This window comes from Heptranchias perlo, chromosome 1 (genome assembly GCF_035084215.1).
Source record: "Heptranchias perlo isolate sHepPer1 chromosome 1, sHepPer1.hap1, whole genome shotgun sequence".
In the NCBI taxonomy this organism is placed as follows: Eukaryota; Metazoa; Chordata; class Chondrichthyes; order Hexanchiformes; family Hexanchidae; genus Heptranchias; species Heptranchias perlo.
In genome coordinates, this window is record NC_090325.1 from 125,206,338 (window position 1) to 125,223,813 (window position 17,476).

General features: G+C 42.0%; 1 protein-coding gene across 1 annotated transcript in view; it reads right to left on the bottom strand.

Annotated features, from left to right (window-relative positions):
- The window catches only part of LOC137325736 (bifunctional heparan sulfate N-deacetylase/N-sulfotransferase 4-like), a 505,664-nt gene extending 488,604 nt beyond the window's left edge, over window positions 1-17,060 (bottom strand). Inside the window, exon 1 of the mRNA XM_067990926.1 lies at window positions 16,826-17,060. The gene's annotated coding sequence lies outside the window, so the exon portion shown is untranslated. The remainder of the gene's footprint in view (window positions 1-16,825) is intronic.
- Window positions 17,061-17,476: the final 416 nt, after the last annotated feature.

The window sequence follows — 17,476 nt, forward strand, 5'->3', positions numbered from 1 at the left end:
AACTTTAATCTTTTGGTCAAAGACACACCAAGATCCTAACATATAGAAAACAAACAATCAAAATGTTGCTTTGTTTGTCTTCTTTTGCTTTCACGTCACTTACAAGGCTGCAGAAATAAATAATCATCACTTGGTTTACTGTTGATAACATCTTAAGTCTAATAATATATATGCATTTGACTTAAATAGGCTAAAATACACCAGATCTCATCACATATGGAATTAATTGTCAACAAATACAATGATTAACAAGACATAGTGGAATACATACAAAGTTTTCGCAACAATATACCTTGCCATCCAAAGATACCTATTTTAACTCAGGACAGACTCGGTGTGGGGGAGGGGGTTGAGGCAGGCGACGGACCCAAACGCTGTCATCCGTGATTTTAACAGCCAAGCCTCATTTACATCTAGCATCGGCCTCCTGGTTGAACCCACAACCGAGCTGGTGGGCAGGAGCAGGATTTTGGGCCGTGGGAAGCCACTGCAAGGACCCATGGGAATAGTTCCTGGCTAATGTAGGTTGATCAGGGGAGGTGGAGCTCAGCAGACAATCATGGTTAGGGGAGGGGGAGAAGCCCGGGGCAGGAGGAGCGCTCCTCCTCCTCCTGGCCAACTAGGAAACCTAAAAATAATTAAAACCACTTAACTTGCTGGGCCTCTTTAGGCTCTCGTGCAGCTCCCGTCAGGTTTAGCCTGGCTGGAAAGGCACCACTTTTGCCCATTCAGGCCTCTGGCTAAGATTGCAGTCAGGCCCCGATAACGTCAGTGTGGTCCGATCTGCATATTTATAGCAGGACCCCGCTGCCCTCCAGCAGGTGCCCTGCACGCCTGCTGAAATCAGCAAGTTAAAATCCAATCCCACGGGATGGCAGCATTATCCTGGGGAGGTAAGTTCACTGCCCTTATTTTAACTAACCCCCCCCACCCTGGTTTGCATTTTGGGGTGGGGGGGAAGGAGTTAAAATTCCCTTCACTGGATCAACTGCAAATGTTGAAGAGAAGACCTCAATGCTTTAAGAAAACAACACAATCAACTTTCACAAAAAGGAGCAAACAAACAAACTTATGTCACACCTTATCTCATCTCTCAAAAATGTCCCAATGTGCTTCATGAACAATGAATTAGTTCAAAGTGCAGTCATAGTTGTTGTGTAAGTGAACAGGGAGCAATAGAATTAATCTTCTGAAGTTGGTTAAGAGAGGAATATAAGCCTGGACACCACAAGAACTGCCTTCTTGCTTTCAAACTGTGCCATAGGATCCTTAACAGCCACCTGAACAGGCAGACAGTGCCTCAGTTTAATAGGTCATGTGTCGGACAGCACCTCCAGTGGTGCAGAACTCCCTTAGTGCCATGCTGAAGTGTTAGCCTAGTTTAGGTCCTCAAGTCATTGAGTAGGGCTTGAACGTACAATCTCTGTCTCAAAGACAAGAGTGCGACCAACTGAGACATGTTAACAGTTGTAAAACATTATTCCGAAGGAACAACATTATTCAGTTTCTGATACCGATCCCCACCCATTACTGAAAATCAATAAACGACTATATTTTCACAATTCTTAAGCAGTTGACAAACCCCAGATAAAAGTTTTAAATTAGTAACAGATGATAATAATAGCAATTTTCTTATTGAAAACCAAGACCAAAAGAAATTCACTAAAGAAACCCAAAAATGTCAAGATGCTCTCACTGACTATTAATAACTAAACAGACAAGCAAATACAATACTTCTGGATGAACTAAATGCGATTTTAATCTGCTTTTTCCTGTCAGTAAAAGACGTGACAGACACAATTTGGACAACACTGATCGCTCCATTCTAGAAAGCACTGACCACTTCTATTCCACAATTACTAATACACACCAGGCACAGACCTTTTTTTCAAAAACAAAGTATTACTTAAATCAAAGCAAAAACAAATAGGAAAAGTAAGACAAAATTCTCAGACATAATCTACAAGTACTAATTAACAGAACGTTGATTAAATATTAAATTATATACAATATGTAAAGTGCAACAGCAACAGTTATTAGCTTTCACCACCATGCGGAAAATTGGTGGTAGTGGATCAGCCGCCCATTACAAAACCCACATGATTTTCTTTTCCATTGATTTCATTGGAAAGGAAAATTGGACAGGGTGTATAATGGGTGGCCAATCCACTACTGCCAGTTTTCCAGCCAGCAGGGAAATTTAATATTTATCCCATGGTCTTAAATGAGGGAGCATAATTGGGAATTTGGGGAAAGGCCAATTTTCCTAAGCTAAGAAGTGATTTAGCAAAAGTGGACTGGAAACGGCTACTTGAGGGGGATTCAAGGGGTGCAGAGTAAACATGTTCCCACAAAGAAAAAGGGTGGGACTGCCAAATCTAGAGCCCCCTGGATATCAAAGAGCATACAGGGTAAGATAAGGCAGAAAAGGGAAGCTTATGTCAGACACTGAGAGCTCAATACTACAAAAAGCCTAGAGGAGTATAAAAAATGCCGGGGTGAAATTAAAAAGGAAACTAGGAAAGCAAAGAGAGGGCATGAAAAAATATTGGCAAGTAAAATCAAGGAAAACCCAAAGATGTTTTATAAATACATTAAGAGCAAGAGGATAACTAAGGAAAGAGTAGGGCCAATTAGAGACCAAAAAGATAACCTATGTGTGGAGGCAAAAGATGCTGGTATATTTCCTAATGAATACTTTGCATCTGTCTTCACCAAAGAGAGGGACGATGCAGACATTGTAGTTAAGGAGGAGGAATGTGTAATATTGGATGGGATAAACTTAGTGGGAGAGGAAATATTAAGGGGATTAGCATCTTTGAAAGTAGATAAATGTATCCCAGGCTGTTAAAAGAACCAAGGGAGGAAATAGCGGAGGCTCTGATCATCATTTTCCAATCCTCACTGGATACAGGTGCGGTGCCGGAGGATTGGAGGACTGCTAACATTGTATCATTGTTTAAAAAGAGAGCGAGGGATAGACCGAGTAATTACAGGCCAGTCAGTCGAACCTCATTGATGGGCAAATTATTGGAATTGATTCTGAGGGACAGGATAAACAGTCACTTAGTAAAGCACGGAGTAATCAAAAACAGTCAACATGGATTTGTTAAGGGAATGTTGTGTCTGACTAACTTGATTGAATTTTTTGAGGAGGTAACAAGGAGGGTCGATGAGGGTAGTGCATTTGATGTAGTCTACATGGATTTTAGCCAGGCTTTTGACAAGGTCCCACATGGCAGACTGGTCAAAAAAAGTACAAGCCCATGGGATCCAAGGGAGAGTGGCAAGTTGGATCCAAAATTGGCTCAGTGGTGGGTAATGGTCGACGGGTGTTTTTGTGAATGGAAGGCTGTTTCCAGTGGGGTTTCGCAGGGCTCAGTACTAGGTCCCTTGCTTTTTGTGATATATATTAATGATTTGGACTTAAATGTGGGGATTGATTAAGAAGTTTGCAGATGATCCAAAAATTGGCCATGTGGTTGATAGTGAGGAGGAAAGCTGTAGACTGCAGGAAGATATCAATGTTCTGGTCAGGTGGACAGAAAAGTGGCAAATGGAATTCAATCCGAAGAAAAGTGAGGTAATGCATTTGGGGAGGGCAAACAAGGCAAGGGAGTACACAATAAATGGGAGGATACTGAAAGGTGTAAAGGAAGTGAGGGTTCTTTGAGTGCATGTCCACAGATCCCTGAAGGTAGCAGGACAAGTAGTTAAGGTGGTTAAGAAGGCATATAGAATACTTTCCTTTATTAGCCGAGGCATAGAATATAAGAGCAGGAAGGTTATGCTGGAACTGTATAAAATACTGGTTAGGCCACAGCTTGAGTACTGTGTACAGTTCTGGTCACCGCATTACAGGAAAGATATAATTGCACTGGAGAAGGTACAGAGGAGGTTTACAAGGACTGGAGAATTTTAGCGATGAGGAAAGATTGGATAGGTTGCGGTTGTTTTCTTTGGAACAGAGGAGGCTGAGGGGAGATTAAATTGAGGTGTATAAAATTGTGAGGGGCCTAAATAGAGTGGATAGGAACACTCTATTTCCCTTAGCGGAGAGGTCAATAACCAATGGGCATAGATTTTAAGTGATTGGTAGAAGGATTAGAGGGGAGCTGAGGAAAAGCTTTTTCACCCAGAGGGTGGTGGGGGTCTGGAACTCACTGCCTGAAAGGGTGGTAGAGGCAAAAACCCTCAACTCATTTAAAAAGTACCTGGATGTGCGCCTGAAGTGCCGTAACCTACAGGGCTACAGACCGAGTGCTGGAAAGTGGGAGTAGGCTGGGTGGCTCATTTTCAGCTGGCGCGGACACGATGGGCTGAATAGCCTCCTTCAGTGCCATAAATTTTCTATGATTCTATGATAACTTTAAATATGGATGAACATGGACAAGAATCTACAACAGACTGACAATAGTAAGAACTGGCATAAATTCAAGGAACATATTTGAAATCCATCCCTGTGCATTCACGAACAGAATTAACCTTGGAGATCCAGTATTAGGGTACAGAAATTTACATGATTATGGGTTCTGTGAACATATTAGGATGCAGTGCTCCTTTCCACCTCAATATATCTGTGCAAAATCTTAATCCTGGCTAAAGCCAGTATAAGACATATCCCATGAGGCTGAATAAAATCAATAACCTAATGAAAACAAACCACCTAAAAAGGTAAACCATTCGTTACAAAAGCAACTTATGCAGAAATTAAATGACAGCAGAGTGTCTGCAAAACAAATTATACAGATTACTTAAACTTAAAATCTACACAACAAAGCTTCTCACAGCAAAGTAAATGGCATTCAGCAAAAATACCTGGCCATGGCACACTACAAATTAAAAATGCTATAAAATGTCTCACATGAAAGAAGACACTGTCCTAACAAAAATATAATAGGGGGGATTTTCAACTGCTGGCTGCCCGTTTCTCGCCTGAGAAACAGATGGCTGGCAGTTGAAAATCAGCATGGCACCTTGACCGGCCTATTGAAACCCAAGGCCTACCTGATGCAATTTTCAGGCGGGCCTTGAAATGGACGAGCATCCCACCCACCTATTTCCAGTGGGAGGAAGCTTAAATATGCAGATCAGGGACCTGTTGAGTGGCCTAACCAGTTGCCCTTAAAGGGACCGCTGGAGGCCTTTTAGAAGAAATTTTAAATTTTTATTTCTGTGGGGCCAGTGGAGCAGAAATGCTCCTCCTGGGCCCACAGAAAAACTCCGGCTTGCTGCCAGCCCGTATGAAGCCCCCGCCGATTTGCCTCTTCTCCCAGGCATGGCCTGCCAGCCGACTTAGCATTAGGGTTCTATGGTTCACAGCCCTCCCGGAATGATCGGGATTTTCCCTGAATCGGTGAGTCCTATCCGCAGCGTTGCCTCCAGTAACCTGGGAGATCACCGATTTAAATTTCCCGCGGTAGTGCGGCCACATGAACAACAGACACTGTGAGGGACTGTCAATAATCACTGACCGTTAGCCTAGTGTCAGAAGTCGGCATGAGGTTAAACTGCATTAATTTTAAACAGCATAAACTTTTCCATGAAGCTCATCACCTGCAGAGAGCTGCTATCAGCCGGGGAAGTCAAGAATTGGGGGTGGGAGGAGTGGGGAGTTTGAAATAGGGGAGTAGGAGTCGGGAATCGGGGGGGGGGGGGGGGGAAGAGATGGGAATCGGGGGAGTTCTGAAATTAGGAGAGGGTAGGCTTGAGAGTTGGGGGAGAGGGAGAGACTGGGAAATGGGGTAGAGGGAGAGACTGAGGAATGGAGGAAGAGATGAGAAATGGGGGCTCGGGGAGCAAAGGTGATGAGGGATCAGGGGATGAGAAGTCAGGGGAGAGAAGGGGACTGAAGGTCAGGGGATTGGGGCTCAAGCGGGGGGGGGGGGGGTGGGGTGGGGTGGGCCTCTTCTCGGCCCCCGGTTTCCCTTCTTCGCCTGCTCACAGGTGGCTTCCTGGTTCTTAGAACTTCTTGCACAACAGCTGCTAGTGCAAAAGCATGATCAAAGATTCTCGACTACAACGGACCCAACCTTTACAAGGTAAATGCAATAACATTTGTAGAAATCATGTGATCGGATATCACATGATCAGGCGTCACATGGTCAGGTGTCATGTGGTCAGATCATCACGTGATCAAACTTCCAGGAATGCCTCCAACCAGAGTTGGCAACCCCTAGTCAGCATGGAAGCCGGCTGATTTCCCGACGCCGACTCTGATCAGGTGGCACGCCCGCACCGCCGACTTTGCCACCCGTTTCAGATGTAAATTCGAAGACTGGCCACAATTATTTTTGATTCTGTAGTTCCTGGGCCATTCAATATAAGTAGGGCAAGTAATTTTGTGTGGCATGACATCCTGTGATAAATCCTTCAAATTTCTACACTTACCATTTGCTGCTCGAATTTTGCATACAAAGTCCCAGAGATAGTGATCTGAGCAACAACAAATCACTTACCCTAAACATAAGCATCTGTCAAACAAAACAATCCACTGAAACGAAACACACTCTCTCGCACACACAAGCGTGTAGCCATCATACATTCTGAGTTCATCAGTAGGTGATTAACACATGAACAGAAAATGAACACATACTCTATTTTGTGGTTTGTAGAAAAAGAACAAAAGATAAACTTCCAAAAAAGAAATGTTAGGGGCGAAGGAACAGGAGTAGGCTATTCAGTCCCTCGAGCCTGTTCCGCCATTCAATTAGATCATGGCTAATCTGTACCTCAACTCCCTTTAGCCCCCTTTGATCATATCCCTTGATACCCTTACCAAATAAAAATCTGTCAACCTCAGTCTTGAAAGTTTCAATTGACCCAACATCCACAGCCTTTTGGAGGACAGAGTTCCAGATTTCTACAACCTTTTGTGTTAAAAAACTGCTTTGTGAATTTACTCCTAAATGGCCTACTTCTAATTTTAAGATTATGCCCCTTTGTTCCTCACACTGGAGGAAATTGTTTTTCTGTATCTACTCTAACAAATCGCTGCAGCTAAGCTATGACAAGGTTACGTTCCACTGCACTCTCAGTGTAGCCAATTGTTTTTACATATCATAGACAAGACGATTGGGCTTTGTTTTTCCTGAAAACCATACCATATTGCAGAATGTGATCCCAAAACACAAGTAAAACATTCTGTAATCACCCATTATGAGAACAGAATTCAACTTATTCAGTTACCGTGAAGCAATGGCCTGGGTCATAGGTCTATATCCAGGACTGCGTTCTGGGTTGGTTTTGAACAGTTGTCAGCTTCTTGAAGCCATGATCAGCTGTTGCTAGATTTCTAGGTTAGCATGTATGCAATGGGGGGGGGGGGGGGGGTGGAAAGAGGTGAAAAGGGTTTATGAATATTTGCCAACCAGGAAAATGACTTGTAGCCAACCAAAACATTCATTAGGGTGACTGACTGAAAGAGTAAATCTTCTTTACAAAATGAGAACGATAAATTTCTCACATCATTAAGCAAGAGAGAACACAGATTTGTTAATGCTCAGTACACAATGCAGACTTTTTTTCAACAAACAAAATTAGAATTTATGTTCTTGTGGAATTTTCATGTAACAATTAATGGTATTCAGGAACAACAGAAATGCATGCTTTACTTTCATTTTATTTTGCCTTCTTTATTCTATAAAAATGAGTAATTGACAGGCAAGTAAAATACTGATATTGATTGCACCAAAGCTAAATCAATGCAACAAATAACTTTTGTTAGTTACTGTCCATGACCATTAGGAAGTAGAGGTTAGCAGCTCACTGAAGCAACCTGCAGCAAACATTTCACAACAAACACACTGGAAAGGATATGTAATTAAATCATAATACTAAAAGCTGACAGCTTCAGAGCCGCCCAGTAGTGGTGCCAATAGTGAGAAAATCCTTTTTAGAGACTATGGGGGTCATTTTGACATTAGGCAATATTGATTGAGCTGCCTGTTATACATACCATCATAGAATCATACAGCACAGAAGGAGGCCATTCGGCCCATCGTGCCTGTGCTGGCTTTTTGAAAGAGCTATCCAAAAAGTCCCATTCCCCTGGTCTCTCCCAATAGCCCTGCAATTTTTTTCCCTTTCAAGAATTTATCCAATTTCCTTTTGAAAGTTACCATTGATTCTACTTCCACCATCAATTCAGGCAGTGCATTCCAGCACATAACAGCTTGCTCTGTAAAAAAAATTTTGGCTCATCTATCCTTTGATTCTTTTGCCAATTACCTTAAATCTGTGTCCTCTGGTTACCGACCCTCCTGCTATTGGAAACAGTTTCTCCCTATCTACTCTATCAAAACCCTTCATAATTATGAACACCTCTATTAAACCTCCCCTTAACGTTCCCTGCTCATTTAAATCGGGAGAGATGTATAACGGGTGGCTGAATAGATATCACCTGCTTTACACTGTCACCCAAGGTCAAAATTACCCCCCTGTGTGTTCAAAACTTTTTTGTTGCTGGACTCTGAAACCCAGACCCCACTTCCCTGTGCCCATCCACCAGGCAAGTTCCAGCAGTTGGCTGGAAACACTTGGCTGGAATAAAGCCTCTGTGCAGAAGAGTGTCATCCTCGGGGTAGTAGAGGGAGGAGTAGAACTCTTAATTTATATTCACTGCCTAACTATGGCTTGTGTGGCTGACATAAATTGGCAGTGACAGTAAATCTGGCAAAATAAACTGGAGGCCAATAGCATGGAAACTGAAAAGCTGTGAAAGGAGATAAAATCAGCTTAATAATGGCATCAACAATTTTGATGCTTAGGGATAAAAATTGGTATGCGTTGCACCCATTTTTTAGGCATAAAAAGGGTACAAAGCAAACCAACTTAACAGTGGGATGGCCTGTGCCCAATCCGCACAGGCGTTTTTCCCACTGCTAAATTTGTAGGGCCCTGGGCGCAATTTTTAAAAAGGCGTTTGGCTACTTAAATAGGTAAATTAGGGGCTAACACATGTTGAAGTCCCCCATCGAGAAATTAGTCAGCCATGAGCTGGGCAAGTGTTGGGCCTGCCTGCTTAGGATTTTGCAGCAGTCCCTGTTCCGCCAACTACAGGTAAGTTAAATTTTAAATAGCCCATGCTGTGCAACCATCAGGAGTGCTCCCCGGACTCACCTGAAGGCCGCTGCCGGCGAGGCAGGTGGCCCGACATTGATGTCTTTGCTCGGGCGAGCTGCCTTTGGAGGCCACCATTTAGAGCCCTCCTGCCATTATATATTGGGCTGGAATCAGGGAAAAACCTCCTTGGGCAGAATATAAAATGATAAATGAACGTAATGGAATATACTGTATCTGTAACCGGTAATGACTGTAATGCAATGAGGCATCCTAGGGCGCCTTGAACTGTATTTAGAATGTATGGTGTGTAACTATTGATTGTACCGGGACCGTTGAATTGTACTGTATGTACCGTTGCAAATTGTATGACCTGTATTGTATTGTTTGAAGCATGACTTGAATTGCATTGTATGTACCTTTACAAATTTTTATGAATAAAGTATATTTTGAAATTTAAAAAAAGCTCGTGCCGAGCACTTTAATGAGGCTCGAGGACTAATTTCCATCGACTCTCTCAGTTCGCACAGCACCGAGTCTGGGCCTGAAGACTAATTTCTAGGCCTTAACGTTTGTAAATGGAAACATCAGAAATATGGAAAAATGTCTAACAAAAACACTATTAAATATTACTTAAAACTTTAGGAAGAAGCCCTTAGAAGATTATTTGAGAGGTCCTGTACCCAAAGAGTAAACCAAGCACAGATACTGCCAACATGTACTCAGAGTTCATTTAAATATTTTTGCAGTAAATCCAGGGCTGTAGAGAAGCTCATGAAGATAATGGGCACAAGCTCACTAACAATATAAGGGTGTAGAATTTCAGGCCAAAACAAAATTGATGCAGGACCTGGTGTCCCAATTCAGATCTGCCTATGTGCCAATCGCATTCCCGTTCTTCCGACAGGCAGGACTGTGGAATCGGCCCATCTGTTTCCTATTATCTAGTCTGTTGATTATTGAATTTACAACTTACTTTTCGATCTCACAAGCTTGTGCTTGAGCCAGTAATGTCTTATAAAGTGCTTTATCAAATGCTTACTGAAAGTTAAGCTATATACTAGCCACATTGTCTTAATCACTAATTCCGTTATATCTTCAAAGAATTCCAATAAATTTGTCGGACACAACCTGCCTTTCGTAAGCTCCATGTTGGCCTGAATTTATTGCCTTTATTCTTACTAGATGCTCTTGAATTACTTCTCTTACAATAGACTCTGATTTCCCCCCTCCCCCCACTACAGATGTCAAGATTAAAGGCCTATAATTCCCAGGATTATGCTTCTGACCTTTTTTTAAAGATCAGAATAACATTAGCTATTTTCCACTTTTCTGCCACCACTGACATGTCCACTGAGTTTTGTTAAATTTCCATCACAGTGCTCCTTACTTCTATCCTCATTTCTATGAGTAGTTTCTCATGCATACATCTTGGTTTTGCTGCTATATATAAATACTTAAATATTCTGATTTTTAGTGACTATTTCACAACTGACCACTCCATAGATTCAGATGCCTTCTTTATCATTTTAGTTACCGGATTGGGAATACTGGAGGGAGGATATTTACCTCTGTGATATCTAGAAAAAAATGTAGTCATGAGTACAAAGCAGCTTAGAAGAAAATATACCCTTGGACATCTAAATAAAGTGCTGATCAATTAGAACTCCCTAAATGGGTCAGCTGATTAGCAGCAAATTACTGGTAAAATATAATCTCAGTTGATAGATTCTGAATTCCAGATCATTTGATATGATCCACCATTAACCAGGGGTGAAATGATCATGGACATTAACCGGTGAAGGAAGGCGAAATAAGTACAGAAGTATTAACAAAGACTGAAATGACTGGAGCATTTGATAGTGTAACGGTTGGTTTAACAGTCTCTTCACTTAACAATCAGTGGTTAGTATGTTAAACAAAAAAGGCAAAATGCTGGAAATTCACCGCTGATTAGTCAGCATCTGAAAGAGAAAAGCTAGATTAGTGTTTCAAATATAACCCTTCTTCAGAACTCAAGTCCTAATGAAGGGTCCCACCCTTGAAATGTTAGCCTATTGTTCACCAGTCTGTTGTCGACTGACCTGCTGTATTTTTTCCAGCATTTAGTCTTATTTCAGATTTCCAGCAATCATGTTTACTACAGTATGTTAACTGCCTTTTTACTTCACTTCTCCTGTTTTCCCTTCCTCTTACTTTTCTATTTTTGCATCTAATTTTCTTCTTTTCCTCTTTTAGCCACTGGCATTATTTTATCAATTTATTTTGTTAATTTTTCTTTATTTTTTGTCCTTTCTCCCCTTCCTGTCCAATGAATAGTTATCATGGATGGAGTGACTCAGACAAATCTCAGCTAGCCATGCATTTGTTTCCTTTCTAGTGCCCTTGGATAAAGAGCTGGCTTTGACTATAACAAACAGCCCCGTTAATAATAAAGCCTAATTAGACTGAACAGTGTCCAGGATAAATTATGGTTGACTCAGAATTGGTTATTAGGGATTACAGTAGGGCAACTAAAATGAGGAATGAAGAAAGAAAATGTAGCAGAAGACAGAATGAGAGGGACAATAGTGGTCCTGCGGCCTTCCAAATATTTGCAGCAACCAACTAATATAAGCAAATGGACTTTCTCAATCAGATATGAAATACAATTCATAATGAAAAAAGGCCTTGGAATCTGCAACCTATCATCTGATCCACACTGATGTAGAACTACACTGCTAGGATCACACATTTACTCACAACAACAACAATTTGCATTTATATAGCGCCTTTAGTGTAGTAAAATGTCCCAAGGCACTTCTCAGGAACGTTATCAGACAAAATTTGACACTGAGCCACACAAGAAGATATTAGGACAGGTGAGCAAAAACTTGGTCAGAGAGGTAGGATTTAAGGAGTGACTTAAAGGAGGAGAGAGAGGTAGAGAAGTGGAGAGGTTACATGCATATGAACATACGAATTAAGAACAGGAGTAGGCCATTCGGCCCCTCGCGCCTGCTCTGCCATTTGATAAGATCATGGCTGATCTGATTGTGACCTCAACCCTACTTTCCCGTCTACCTTTGACTCCCATGTTAATCAGGAATCTATCTAACTCAGCCTTAAAAGTATTCAATGACCCTGCCTCCACCGCTCTCTGGGGAAGTTCCACAGACTCACGACCCTCTGAGAGAAAAAAATTCTCCTCATCTCCGTCTTAAATGGGAGACCCCTTATTTTTAAACTGTGCCCCCTAGTTCTAGTCTCTCCCACAAGGGGAAACATCCTCTCAGCATCTACCCCTTCAAGTCCTCTCAGGATCTTATATGTTTCAATAAGATCACCTCTCATTCTTTTGAACTCCAATGTATACAGGCCCAACTTGTCCAACCTTTCCTCATAAAATAACCTCCTCATCCAAGGAATCAATCGAGTGAACCTTCTCTGAACTGCCTCCAAAGCAATTATGTCCTTTCTTAAATAAGGAGACCAAAACTGCACACAGTATTCTAGATGTGGTCTCACCGATGCCCTGTACAACTGTGGCAAAACATCTTTATTTTTATATTCCATTCCCCTTGCAAGGTTTAGGGAGGGAATTCCAGAGCTTAGGACCCAGGCAGCTGAAGATACAGCCGCCAATAGTGGAACAAAAAAAACTTCAAAAATATTACCTATAAATTAACATAATTGCATCAGTTGTGGTTCTGAGTCAGAAGGTCATGGGTTCAAGACCGATTCCAGAGACTTGAGCATAAAAATCTAGGCTGACATTCCAGTGCAGTACTGAGGGAGTGCTGCACTGTCGGAGGTGCCGTCTTTCTGATGAGACGTTAAACCGAGGCCCCATTTGCCTTCTCAGGTGTACGCAAAAAGATCCCAATGCACTATTTCGAAGAAGAACAGGGGAGTAATCCCAGGTATTCTGGCCAATATTTATCCCTTAATCAACATCACTAAAACAGATTAACTGGTCATTATCATATTGCTGTTTGTGGGAGTTTGCTGTGCACAAACTGGCTGCCATGTTTCCTCCATTACATTTCAAAAGTACTTCATTGGCTATAAAGTGCTTTGGGATGTCCTGAGGTCGTGAAAGGTACTAAATAAGTGCAAGTTCTTTCTTTTAATGAATAATAAAGATACAAAATAAGAATGTTAGTGTTTAGGAATCTGCACAAACTACTTAGCGAGAAGGATTTTAAGCCTGGATTTTCCATAGGGCTAAAGCTTTGTTGTTCTAATTCCTATTAGCATTAACTGGTGATAAAAGCACCTACGGCATGGATTCATTTAGCTGGACTAGGTTCTGGAGGAGGCTGATATCACTGTGTACAAAAGATAGGTGGGATGTTAGGTGATGTACCTCATGGGCACTGTGGTCTCCTGGGACTCGGTTTGATCACTTGTGGGGGGGCGGTTTGCAGAGGAATTTCCCAGGATTCCTATTTCCCTGAATTAGCCTAGGGTTTATTTTTTTTAATCTGTTTTTTGCCTCTCCCAGGAGATTACATGGCTGCTTGTGGGTGGGGAGCATTGGGGGTTGTGTTGCCTAGTTGCAACAGGGCTGAATGGGTCAGACTCAATGGACTAGCTAGTCTTTATCTGTCCTTCATTTTCATATGTTCAGACGGGCAACAGCTGATGGCTCAGTAAGTAGCTGCATTGCTGATGTGGAATTGAGCCATGCAGATTAGGAGGTGCCAGGTCCAATCCCCAGTGTGTGCTGAGTTAGTTGATCTCAGCCAAGGTGGCTTTGAGGTGCAACAACTGGTCTCAACTGCCCTGGTCCAGGGAGCGATAAAAATCAGCAAAGGTTTCTAATCCTGATCACTTGAAGTGGAAAGTACATGTATGTGGGTATAGGGGTGGACAGGATCATGCTTATCAGTACTGCCCTTCCCCCATGGTTAAATAGTCCATTGACACTCACTGCTGAGTCAGCACTTTCAGGAGGGGAGGAGGGAAAAAACATTGTTTTCTAAATAGGGTACCAGTGGAGTATCAGAGGATTTATTAACCTAGGTCTAATTTTTTTTTTTACAGGTTTTGAGAATGCGCAGTATTAGACGGTAAATAAAGTCATGGAAATATCAACACAGAAGGAAGCTATTTGTCCCATCATACCTCTGCTGGTGCTGGCTCCAACTCAGGGCAATTTACTCCAATTCCCTTTCCCTGGTCTTTTCCCAGCTCCTGTACATTTTTAACTCTTTCTTTCACAGACATAGCTGAAGTTGTGCCCCGAGTAATGCAGGAACCAGTTCTATGTTTACTTGCTGGTAGGAATGAGAGGTCTTACAAAATTATCAAAATCTTAGTTAATAGAGCTGTTAGTGCTGATTATTTTCCACCAGTAGTGAATCCTTATACACCTGCCCATTACAAACCCACTGGTGAGTTTGGATAAATGTTCTGTTATTCTTACTTTCACATCAACTATTTCATGTTATCTACCAGTCACAGTTTGATAATTGGTCAGCTTGGGTCCAACAATCAGATACATTTGGGCTGAAATTGCACTGTGCAATATTAATAGCAAACACTCTGGGCTCGATTTTCAAATGGCAGCGGGATGGCAGTAGGGCGGGGTCAATGGGCACGTGGCAAACTCGGATAATAAAATCGTACTGTTCCCCACGCGACCGCGAGGTTATTGGTGCTCATTGTTCTTGTTACCAGGTTTCGCGCCGGGCAGCTTCTGTCTGACAGGAGCTGCGACGCTGAAGGGGGGAAAGAGAGAGAGAGAGAGGTCATCCGGCACTGGAACAGAGAGTGGGGGGAGGGGGAGGAACAAAGATCGGGGGAGGGAAAAAGATCGGGGGCACAAAGATCTGGGGGGACATCGGACATCGTCGAGGGAGGGGGGGGGGGGAGACATCAGGAAACATCAGGTGGTGAGACATTGGAGAAGAGACATCGGGGGGTGAGATATTGGACATCGGAGCAGGGGGATGCAGGTGAGATTGTTTGAAAGGGAGGTTTATTTATTTTTTTAACTTTGTGACATGTTATTTTATTCAATTTAGTTTGTTTATTTTTGCCTGATCCGGCCTTTCATGCCCTGTTTCACCAGGCGTGAATCGGTAGCCCTGGGAAAGCTGCCCAGGTAAGTTGAAAATTGCTGTAACTAACTACTACATAACAAATAAAGTACCTTAAGTTCCTCAATGAGGTACATTTGCTTCTTTAATTATCGTCCCGCTGGCTTTAATTGCTGGCGGGACGTTCGGATTCCAGAACCGCGCGCGCACACAGATGCGTCTGTGTGAGACGCGGAAGTCAGCGGGTTGGAGCCGGGTTCCTTACCCGCTCAGGATTTTCCTGATTTTCGATGCCCACCCCCAACCCACCCGGACTTCGATTTGAAAATCGAGCCCATTAATGTATTTGTATGAAATTCCTTTATCTGCCATTTTGATGAAGGCATTAGCCTGTTTATTTTAATGAATTAATGCTTTCAATAAAATAGCAGAAGATTTTGATAAAATTCTTATTTGTTACCAATATCACGGAGCACAATTTCAATCCCATGGCTTCTTATTCTACTCTAATCTGTAATGTTAAGGATTAATGTAAAGTGTTTTTTAAAGCACAATGTTTACAAATAGTAATCTAGTAATAGTAATCAGATTTCTAAAACTGGAGTTCAGTTCACTGCAGCATTCACATATTTTGTTAAGAGGAAAGCTACTCCTTATCAAAAATAATACTTATCAGTGACAATTGGACAATGGCATTTAATGGCTGAGAATCAATGCTTTTGTTGTCATAGCTGCTTGCTGAAATTTAAAAACATTCAAATTTTCAATAATCTTCCACTACTAGAGCATTAAAGGCTTCATGACAGCTGGTCGCTGGCCCCCAACTGAAGTGCAGAAAAGAGAAAGGCAATAAAAAAAATTGTTGGAAGTTATTTTTATGAGAGACAGGCATTTGAAACCAGAGGAGAGAATGGATGAAATCATTATAAACTTGAAGCAGCGGGTGGATGTGAGTAGGAACCGTAACCAAATGACTTATTGAAACTGGTGGGTACGATCAGTTCTACATTGCTGACAGTTCACTGTTTTCAGTGCCAGACTGCTTATGTAATGATCCACAAGTGCAACAAACGCCTGGATGACAGAGGAGTGTTATTTCTATGTGGGGTGTATTCTTATACTTTTTGTTAAACTCATCTACCATTTGAGTTTCCGTTCAACTCATGGATCATCTTACGACGGGTGTACCTGAAACTGAAATTAAAGTCAGCGATAAACAATGTAATGCCAGTCTCAACTATCAGTTTCAGTAACAGTCATTTGAGTGCAAAATCCTTTCCTATTCGCATCCACTCACCGTTCCATTGTTAAAGCGACCTCACCCATTCTTTCTTCTTGTTTCAAACACCTGTCTCTTTCACTAAATATCTTTGTTCCATTTTTCTCTCCTCTTCTCTTCTGGGTTTATAGCACTTCAGATAGGCCAGCGACCAGACATCATAGTCACTGTTGTGAAGGTCCTAATGGCAGTTTGTGGCAATGTTCTGGTCAGTCCAGGCAAACGAAACGTTGCAATCTTGAGCTATGTTTTCAGGAAACGCCTACAACAGCAAAAATAATGAACCTTAGGATTTAAATACCAGCGTTCTGCTGTCTGCGTTAAGACATTTTTAATTAATACAGAGAAATGGGCTTTCGCTTTTAATACCAGGCTGAAATACCAGGCATGACTTTCTGCAACCAACTTTATCTGAATTGCTGATAAGTCGAGAAATCTATCACAGTGAATCAGCACTTACATCATCTGATGTCCCCAAAATTCAGACTAACGAAGCCTTGTGATGTTTCCATTTGCTGCAGCTCGAAGTAACACCAGCTGGGCTGGTAGAGAAACAGACTTGACTGTGAAATGAGAGACGTTGTTTTACTTGGTACATCCTTCATTGCAGACAAGTCCCACGCTGCCAAGCCTCCTACTCTCAGGCACAGCTGAGCGATGCAAGCAACAAACAAAAAAAAACCGCCCATACAAGCATCATGTGATCTGCAAACGTCTGCTAGGCAAAGAACCTGTGGTCTCTGTTGCAGTGATTTGCAGCAAACCATTTTTTTTTGCAAGTTTTTATAGATTGCCTAGCTGTGCAGAAAGCAGGATTTAGCACTTTCCTTCTGGCCGAGAATGCAGGTATTTTATAGGTCCCCTCAGAATTTTGATAAATTTATGCAAAAGCCTGGATGACTGCCAAAAGTAGAGTGCACAACAGTGGTTTATTTTTCTAATGTCACCGACTCAATCAACGAAGAAAGAGCCAGAATATTCTCAAATTACATTCTGATAACAAAAGTTAAGTAGTACAGAATCCCTGCTGGAAACCCACTTGTTGCACAATATCTACCATTAATTTAAAGAGGTAATAATTAGATTTGATATGGGAACTTGTTCACCCTCA